This window comes from Etheostoma spectabile, unplaced genomic scaffold, assembly GCF_008692095.1.
Source record: "Etheostoma spectabile isolate EspeVRDwgs_2016 unplaced genomic scaffold, UIUC_Espe_1.0 scaffold393, whole genome shotgun sequence".
Classification (NCBI taxonomy): domain Eukaryota; kingdom Metazoa; phylum Chordata; class Actinopteri; order Perciformes; family Percidae; genus Etheostoma; species Etheostoma spectabile.
The window spans coordinates 10528-19947 of NW_022605598.1; positions in this window are offsets into that span (position 1 = coordinate 10528).

Sequence of the window (9420 nt, forward strand, 5' to 3'; positions counted from 1 at the left end):
TGTTTTGTTAGTATTGGGCCGTGAAGCGTTTGTTGGTGTCTTGGAACTGCAGCACACTCAGTATTGTGTGCGGAGTGTGGTGAAACAGGTGTAATAATACACTTTGACATTGTTTGAATTACTTAATGTGTCACATTACTGTAGCAAGAAAAATGTTAAGGAAGCCTGGCTGGGCAAACCTGTGGAGCAAGAGAACCACATCTCCCAAAAGGAATTCATTAAAAGACTCATATAGATATATATGGAGAGAGAGAGAGAGAGGGTTTACTATACTTCATTCACAGTTGTTTTATGCGTCTTCTCAAAAATGTAACAACATATTTGTCCAAAACTTTGTTTGAATTTTCCCAATACGGTATTGTGAGAATATTTTTCGAATTAGTAGTGGTATTAATTGTAGCCAATTGGACCTCTAATACTGTAAGTACAGTATGTGGTCTACTATTATTTTAGTTTTCCTGTGGTTTAAAAGGCAAGACATGAATGCTCAGCTGCAAGAAGTTTTGAAGAGGATGTGATCTAGAAAGTTAAAGGTGACAATGTAAGCCACTGCAGTTGCCGTATATGCTTTTGTCAAGTATGTAGTATATTAAAAGAACACGTCGACTTATTGGGACTTTAGCTTATTCACTGTATCCCCCAGAGTTAGACAACTTGATACAAAACCCTTCTCATCTCCGTGCATGCTGTAACTCTGTCTGACACCCTAAGCATTAGTTTAGCGTAGCAAAGATCCTGCAGGTAACTGGTTCCAACTTGCTACTGCTTCCAATAAGTGACAAAATAACGCCAACATGTTCATATTTGCATGTTGTAATTTGTATAGTCACAGGGTGTACAATTAACAAGGTCACATGAGACACAGCCATATTCTAGCCGCATACTAACTGGGAACTATATTCTCAGAAAGGCAAAGCTACTTGGGCAGAGTGATTTGCTCGCCGCACCTGAGAAGACCGGTCACTGAGCAGAGAGTTCACCTGGAGTTTTCTGAGTTGGAGTAATAGAGTCAACAATTACTAGATGGTGACATCCCAGTGGCAGTGCTGGGAAGGGAGTTGTGCAGGTACTCAACCCAAGGAAGGTGGATACTCCATGTGGACGGGATAAGGTACACCACACACGTGAGAGCCGCCCCCAGATCCTGGTTGGTCAGCTCGGTCTGTCCATTGGTCTGTGGATGGTAGCCGTAGGATAGGCTGACAGTAGCGCTGAGGGCTTGGCAGAAGGATTTCCAGACTTGCGAATGGAGTCCCTGGTTGGTATGAAGTCTGGATGGACCTCCGGGTCATTGGGGGAATGGAGACAGGACAGGGCATCCGGCTTAGTGTTGTGCGATTCGGGGCGATTGGACAGGGTGAAATGGAACCGATTAAAGAACAGGGCCACCTAGCCTGGAAGGAGTTGAGTCTCTGAGCAGTGCGGATGTATGAAAGGTTCTTGTGATTAGTCCAGACTAATGGACTAAGCGTCCTGGAGGAGGGCTATGGAGCAGTCGTAGGGGCGGTGGGGGGGCAAGGACATTGCCTGGTCCTTGTTAAAGTCCATGGCGAGGTTGTGGTACTCTTAGGGGTTCCTGTCTTTGTGGTACTCTTAGGCGTTCCCTAAGAGTACCACAGAGGCAGACCGGGGGGAGTCAGGGGAAACGAGAGTTACAGGGGACTTACCGAGGGCTCGAGCAGACAACAAACAGGAGGAATGGCAGGCTGTACTCCAATTTCTAATCTTCCCCCAGGTCAAGTCCATGTTGGGGTTATGGATAACGAGCCAGGGGAGATCGATAACAACGGGTGAGACAGTTGATGAGTTGAGGTGGAAGGATATCGAATTGTGGTGGTTACCGGATGCGTGAAGTTGGAGCGGGGGAGTGGGGTGAGTGACTGTGGTGAGAGACTGACCGTTGAGGCTAGTGGCGTGAAGGGGAGTGTCGAGGGGTATGTGAGGGATGGAGAGCTGGCGGGCGACTTCGATACCCAAAGAATTTTCATCCGTGCCGGTATCTATTAACGCCCTAAAAGGAAGTGCAACCTCCTGCCAGGACAGGGAGACGTCCAACAGGAGGCGGGGTTGGACGAGGTTTGGCTCACCAGAGCTCCCACTTCTACTGGCAAGACGAATCTTTTGGCCGGATGGGACAGGTGGAGAGGAAATGACCGGGTTTCCTACACTACAAACAAAACCCAGCCAGATGACAACGCTCACATTCCTCTGGGGATAATTGTGCACAGCCCAATAGCATGGGTTCCGGAGGAGACAGAGAGGGGGGTGTTGGGGAAGCAATAGGACGCGGCTGGGAAGGCAAGGAAGCAGAGACCCGAAATGGCGGCGGACAGGATTGGGCAGAGGACGAGCCACGGGGGGTGCGCGCTCTCTCACTCTCCCGGATCCGATTATCTAGGTCGACTGCCCAATCAATAAGGCTGTCCAAACTCTCCGGCTCATCCCTGGTGGCTAAAAGATCCTTCATCCGCTCACTGAGCCTAACCAGAAACGTGCTACGGAAAGCCAGACTGTTCCAACCTGACCTGGCCGAGCAACGCTCCCTGGTAGGCCACGGTGAAAGATAAATCCCGAGGCGGGGAAGCCGAGGGGTCGGGGGTGAGCTGGCTGAGTCCATGGTGACTTGATTGTTCTGTTGAGATGAGAACAGTAGGACTCAAATACACGGCTCAACAATAAATTATTTATTTGGAAAAAAGGGAAAGGGCAATGGGAAGGCGGACGCCAAGGACTGGGACACAGAGGACGGGAAGCAGGGGAGATATCGGGAAGTGAGGATACTTGGAAACAGAGGGCCGAGGAGGAGACACAGGAGGTGAAGCGTGGAAGAACCAGGAGCATGAAGCCAAGGAGGAGACACGGGCACTAGGAGCGGAGACAGGTGGAAGCGGGGCACCGTGGGAGGAGGACCAAGAGGAGAAGCCAGCTGACCGGAGATAGGAACAAGAGTGGAGATGATACTGCAGGGGGGAGAAAAACAAAAGGAGGTAAGTACAGCGAACACAGGGAGACGAATATTCTAGATAAAGTAGTTCTTTAGCAAGTTTCAGCAGCATAACTGGAGCAACATTCAAGTGAAGAGTGGCTGGAGAGCCGGGGTAGATATATTGTCATTGATTGGAGATGGCAGGCAGGTGTAAGCAGCGGGTGCAGGTGATTACTAATGAAACTCAGGTACGCGTTGTTAGCTGGCGTCAGCGGGAGAGAGAGAGGGAAACCAAGAAAACAGCAGAGAAACAGGACAGGCCAACAGAATACTCGGAAAAATAGTAAATAAAACAAATACTTGCAGCCAGCCAGACCCCAACCAAAACACTTTGTCTAATGTGACCTTGTTATTTGTAGACCCTGTGACTATACAAATCACAACATGTAAATAGGAACATGTTGGTTATCTGCAGGACCTTTGCTAGGCTAAGCTAATGCTGGGTGTCGTCAGACAGAGTTACAGCACGCAGGGAAATGAGAAGGGTTTTTGTATCGACTGTAACTCTAGGGGATACGGTGACTAAGCTAAAGTCCCAATAGGTTGGCGTGTTACTTTAAGAACACGGTCAAACCAGATCAGGCACACTAAATGTGCAATGCAAATTGGGCCCGCGTTCAGTTTTTTAAAACATTCATTTACACTTTTTCAGCAGAAGTGTGCACTCTCAGAATTGTTACATTGTTTTATTTTATGAAATATAAAATGAAGTTTGTTTACACATTAATTCTAAAATTGAATTACATCTCAAATTGCAAAACATATCTGCATCATTATCAATTTAAGTAAATTTAAGCAAAAGTACATTACACAAACAAATATATTAATAGCTAGCCCCTTTACTGAAGCTATATCCTAAATTCCTTCAATATCCACTTGCATTATATTCCAGATTTGTATGGCATTCATTCCTTTATTGATTCTGATCTGAACTAATTTACGTAGCTCAGCGTAAATTCTTTCAGGAAGACTTAACTATTAATCAATGCACTCCTAATTTAATTCAGCTGTTATCTAAATAAATGTATATTTTATCATGCGTGTATAACTGTTGCATATCTGCAACTCGTCTCTCTTGATTGAAATGTATGTCAGTGTAAATCCTTTCAGGAAGACCTCACTCTTAATCAATGCTCTATCTTACTCAAATCAGCTGTTGGAGGTGTTCACCTTCCATCTGAACCAATCAGAATTGTACACAAATGGCTTCCTTCGGTCTGGTCCTCTGGCTCCTTTGTTGCCACCACTGGTTTCTAGATTCCATCTGGGGGGTCTGATAGTTATATATATATATATATATATATATATATATATATATATATGTATATATACAAATGATTTGTATAGCGATGGAGTCTAAATGCCAAAGACTTTGTACATTTTATTTTAGCTGTACAATAAATCTTATTTGCATATCTGCAAACATGTCTCTCCTGATTGAAATGACTGACAGTGACCTGGCCAAGTCCCTAAAGCTGGGGACAGAGTCTCCACTGTGGCCTTTTGCAGACAAGCAGCACTAACACAACAAGCACCGTCCAGGAAAGAAACCATCCTTTCAAGGCTATGTCAAAGACTCTCTGGAACTGAGGGACACCTACAGCTCCACAAAGAAGTGGGCAGGAAATGCAAATGCTAAACGGAAAGAGAGGCACTTTCACACTATTCAACTCCTAGTGAGAGCTCCCAGATACATGATGAGATGTCCAATACAGTAGAAGAGTTGTAGAAGCAAAGAAGGGTCGAAATTCTCAGGCTTTATTTGTGCACCAAAACGAAAACAGGACAGCAGCCAGAAGTAGGCAAGGAGCACAATCTCACAATAACCCAGGCCCCAATGATAGATCTCACTGAACGTGAACAGAAACGTGCTGTTGAGGATCTGGTGGTGAAAAAAAGAAACTCACCAAATGACGATGAAAGTAATTATGGAGCTTCCTCAAGTGAAGACTTGGAACTGAATGACATATTACCGTGGAATGGCCTGTTACCTCTGGGCGAAGGCTCTCAGATTTATCTTAAGTGGAGATGACAGGTTGGATGACAACTGTGGAAGAACCAAACCTTGAAACACCAGACAAAGAGGAAAATGTACCTTAGCAAACAGTGGATGAGTTACTGTCTGATCCAGTGCTCACAGGGGAGACCAATGTTCTAGCATAAGCACTTCCTGAACCACAACCTTCTCCTGTAACGCTGATTGTAAGAAGAGGTCAGTGTCTCAGTGACTTAATCAGTGCCTTCAAGGAGTCAAAAATTCTGAAAACTGAGGTCAACATCAAAATGCGTTTACCAAATAGAGAGCTTGAACAGGGGGGAGGAGGGATTTGGTGTTTTGCGAGAATAACAAATACAATTAAATCAAATTATCTCTGCCCATGACTACACCTTTAGCTTGCTATTGATATGGGTTAGCCTATAACTCATGAGCACACAGGTATAGCAGTTAACTGCTCGCATTATAGTTAAACTACATCGTTATCCCCAAGATACAATTACAAATTAGCATTTTGTGGCCATGAATTACTATACTGTATAGTATTTCTTTCCCCATGTCATGTCTGGGGCTCTGTAGTAATTGCATCATTCTCCACATACCTTTTTTAAAAGATACCTTCTCTAACACGTTCTCAAATTCAATTCTTGCATTAAATATGAACATATAATTAAAGCTGCAAGCAGCGATGAATGGGCCCTCCAAATTTTAATATGACCTTCTCCCCTGACGGTGTCGGTGCTCGGGCCCTAACAATAGAAAGAAGAAGAAAAATTTGAATTTCAAAAGGGCCTTTGCCTGACAACGCTGTTGATGCTCGGGCCCTAATTGTTTTCATTATATAAAAATAGAACAGAAATCTCTCAAAGGAAAGGGTTACATTTATATACATTGGAGACTCGAAGGTGTGAATATGTGTTTAGGATGTGCAGCATGTTGAACATAGTGATGGAGAAAAATGTTTTCTATTATTTGAGGGTATATAGACAGAATGAAACAGTACTCAGGCACCTTGAAGTAGTTCCAAACTGAAAGTACCCATGGCAACAGAAAACTGCCTTTCTGTTTGATCCAAATAAAAGCTCTGGGAGTCCAATCAAATCCCCAATGAGATGATGTCAAAGGCAGCACTAAGCTTGAATACAGTATTGACCAGCACCCTCTGCTAAAAGAGCCATCGGAAGTGTGGGTAAACATTCCCTTCAGTGTGTTTAGAGCAGGGCCAGGGCAGAGTGGGAGCAATTTCTATAGATAATGCAGTTGCCACCTGGTTCTTTACAGATGTGATGGTGGTGAAGGGTTTGAGGTTTAGACTAGAGGATTGTGCCATGTGTGACTATATGAAATTAAATTAAATATATATGCAATAACTAATCCATGAAGAAGCGGGGAAGAATAAGCCTGTTCCATGCTCAAGGCTTAAACTGGAGCTTCACTAATGCAAGTGGGGATGTCTCCAAAATGAGCAGAAAAAAAATTATTCCTGTTGGTTCTTTTCTAAAACTATAACTATGTAAATGTTGCACTTCAGTTTGTGTTTCAGTGTAGACTTGGGAACACTTAACTAAACAGGGAAGTTTTAATAATGCCCTTATGTGGAATTTATAAATTTACAAAGTGACCTTTAAAATAATGCGAGTTTGGCTCTGGCCTTCCACATTTTAATTTAAGCACCGGTACTAAAGGATTTTGCATTGAATAAGTCTTACTGGTTTTTGCATGTTCAGACTTTGTTGTTTTAAGTGAAGAGATGACTGATCAAAATAACACGTTTTAGCTTCTTTTTTTCTTTATTAATGTTATATAGTTATATGTATGTGTTTTTTGTTTCTATATTTATTGTTTGCTAATCTCATATTAATGTTTAAATATTTTTGTATGTATGCACCATCAGTCAAAGCAAGTGCTACTTACCTGGCAATGAATCTTTCTCTGATTCTTAAACAGATTAGGAAAGGTTATTATGAAAATAATAGCTCGGTGGTGACCCTTGACGCAAGAAAACCAAACACCCTTGTTTTTCATGAGATCAAACTTTCGTTTCCACAGGCAAGAAGACAAAACCATGATTTGCAACAAAGGCAGCAGCATATAGAGGATACAAAGGACAGGTATTAGGATCATTCGTAAATTGAAAGCTAAAAAAAAAAAAAAAGGGACCTTCCACAAACACCCACATACCTATCCATAAAGCCCCTTGGGATGCCATTGTATGCATCTGTTTCCTAGAGATAAAGACCAGCTCACCACATACCAGGAGCACAGTATTGTGTGTGTGTGTGTGGGGGGGGATGCTGTCTGAGTTGTTGGAATATGTTTCAACATCCTATTTATACCATCTGTTTTGCCATTTCACATCATACTTTGACAGGCATTAATGTGCGTTATTTATTGGCCCTTTTACTAATAATTAAAGTAATCAGGAAGAATACACAGAAACCCAGTTCTGTGTTCAAATTAATAGATATTTTTAGATTTATCTTTAAATGAAGTTAGCTTTAGTTGAAGCAATGAACGTTAACAAATGCAGTTGTCAATTTCCCGTCCAGCGCACACATCGTTTAAATAGCAAAGGCACTTGTACCCTTCTGGGGCCCACGGGCGTGCTGGTCTAACAGGGAGGTGTGTTCAGGTGCATTCTGGGTGTATTGCTATGTTGAGGCAGCGGAAAGTGATTGCACCGTTGACCAACAAAAACCTAGTCTAAAGTAAGTAACGCAGCATTTCATTGTTATTTTAACAGCGCAAATATTTTAGGCCTGTGCACATTGCGCGCCCACTATGCTTGTTACACCGTAGCACACAAACGTGGAAAAGATTAAAAATAAACATTTTACAATGTGAAAAGGATTTGGTGTCCTTGTGCCATATATGATTTTGCCTTTCACTTTATGCACAAATCCGCCATCAAAATAGCAATGCGGCAAGGTCCAAACATGCCTGGATTTTGAATGGAATTGGAGATAACACTCTGATGGTTGATTGTATGTTACACCCAAAACACGTCTATGATTAATGAAGACACTAAGTACAACCCTTTTAAACCACGTGCCCGGCGCACAGACCCTTTTACCGACAAAAGTGGATTTGTACACGCCCTAAATGCACCTGCGCCAGGCGCTTCACGCCGTGTGCTGACATTGTTAAAATAGAACCCCTTATGATACTGCTCATTCAGTCATAGCTTGGAAAGTAACAGTTCTGTGTCATTCTCACTGCCAGTGTGTCAAAAAGACATTTGTTACTGACGCAAAAAGTTTCCTCTAGCGTCGAGCCCTTTTGGCATCATACAGTCCCTGACAAAGTCTTGTCGCTTGTGTACAAATTGACCTGAAGTGCAGCTGAAATATATTTCTAATCAAGATTTATTTACAAGAAATGGCTCATTTTAATCCCAACAGCTTTTGTAATAATGTTTCAGTGCAAAAAGAAACTGTCAAACAGTATGCTAATATTCACAGCTTGGTAAAGCCCATTGAGTCAATTTTTGCAAAGACATAAGTGCCTTGTCATATGAGCTTCACCTGTGACTAATAATGGATCAATTAGGTCTCAGGTGTGTATAAAAACAACCCCAGTACACTAGACCTTCACATCAACTGCAACTAGACATCTGCAAACATGCCTAAGATTCACCCTGAGACTAAAGTTTTGATTATCAAGAGGCTGAAGACCAGATCCACTGCTGATGTGGCAGACACCTTCAATGTGTCTCAGCGTCAAGTACAGAGGATTAAAAAGACATCTGAAGACACTGGAGAGGTTTTTGACAAGCCCAGGTCAGGCAGACCCCGCAAGACAACTGCTCGAGAGGACCGTTTGTTGGCTCGAAAATCCAAGGCCAGCCCATTTTCCACTGCAGCAGAGCTCCACCAGACCTGGTCCCCTGAAGTCCCTGTGTCAACCAGAACGGTTTGTCGGATTCTGTCTCGACATGGCCTCCATGGTCGAATCAGTGCCCAGAAGCCAGCCCTAAACAAAAGACAATTGAAAAACCGTGTGGCATTTGCCAAGGCCCACAGCCTGCTCAGAGGATGGACGCTGGAGAAGTGGAAGAAAGTGGATTTTTCAGGTGAATCTTCTGTTGATTTACACCACAGTTGCCGCAGGAGACCTACTGGAGCCTGCATGGATCCAAGATTCACCCAGAAAACACGTTAAGCATCTTTGGTGGCCGAGCCGAAAATCTGGTTGGATGCCCCTGTAGCCGTTCTACAGTACCAGTTATGGGGGTGTGGGACGCCCTGTGCGTCCTCTCTTGTCCCTGTGCGAGAGATCTGCAGGTGGAAGGGCTTCCAATACCACATCACAATAGTGTCACAAATACCAAAGAAATTCTTAGGAACTACCTCTTATATTCCCAACCATAAAAGAGGCCAAATTCTCCAGCAGAATGGTGCTCCATCGCATACTTCTATCTCCACGTCAAAGGTCCTCA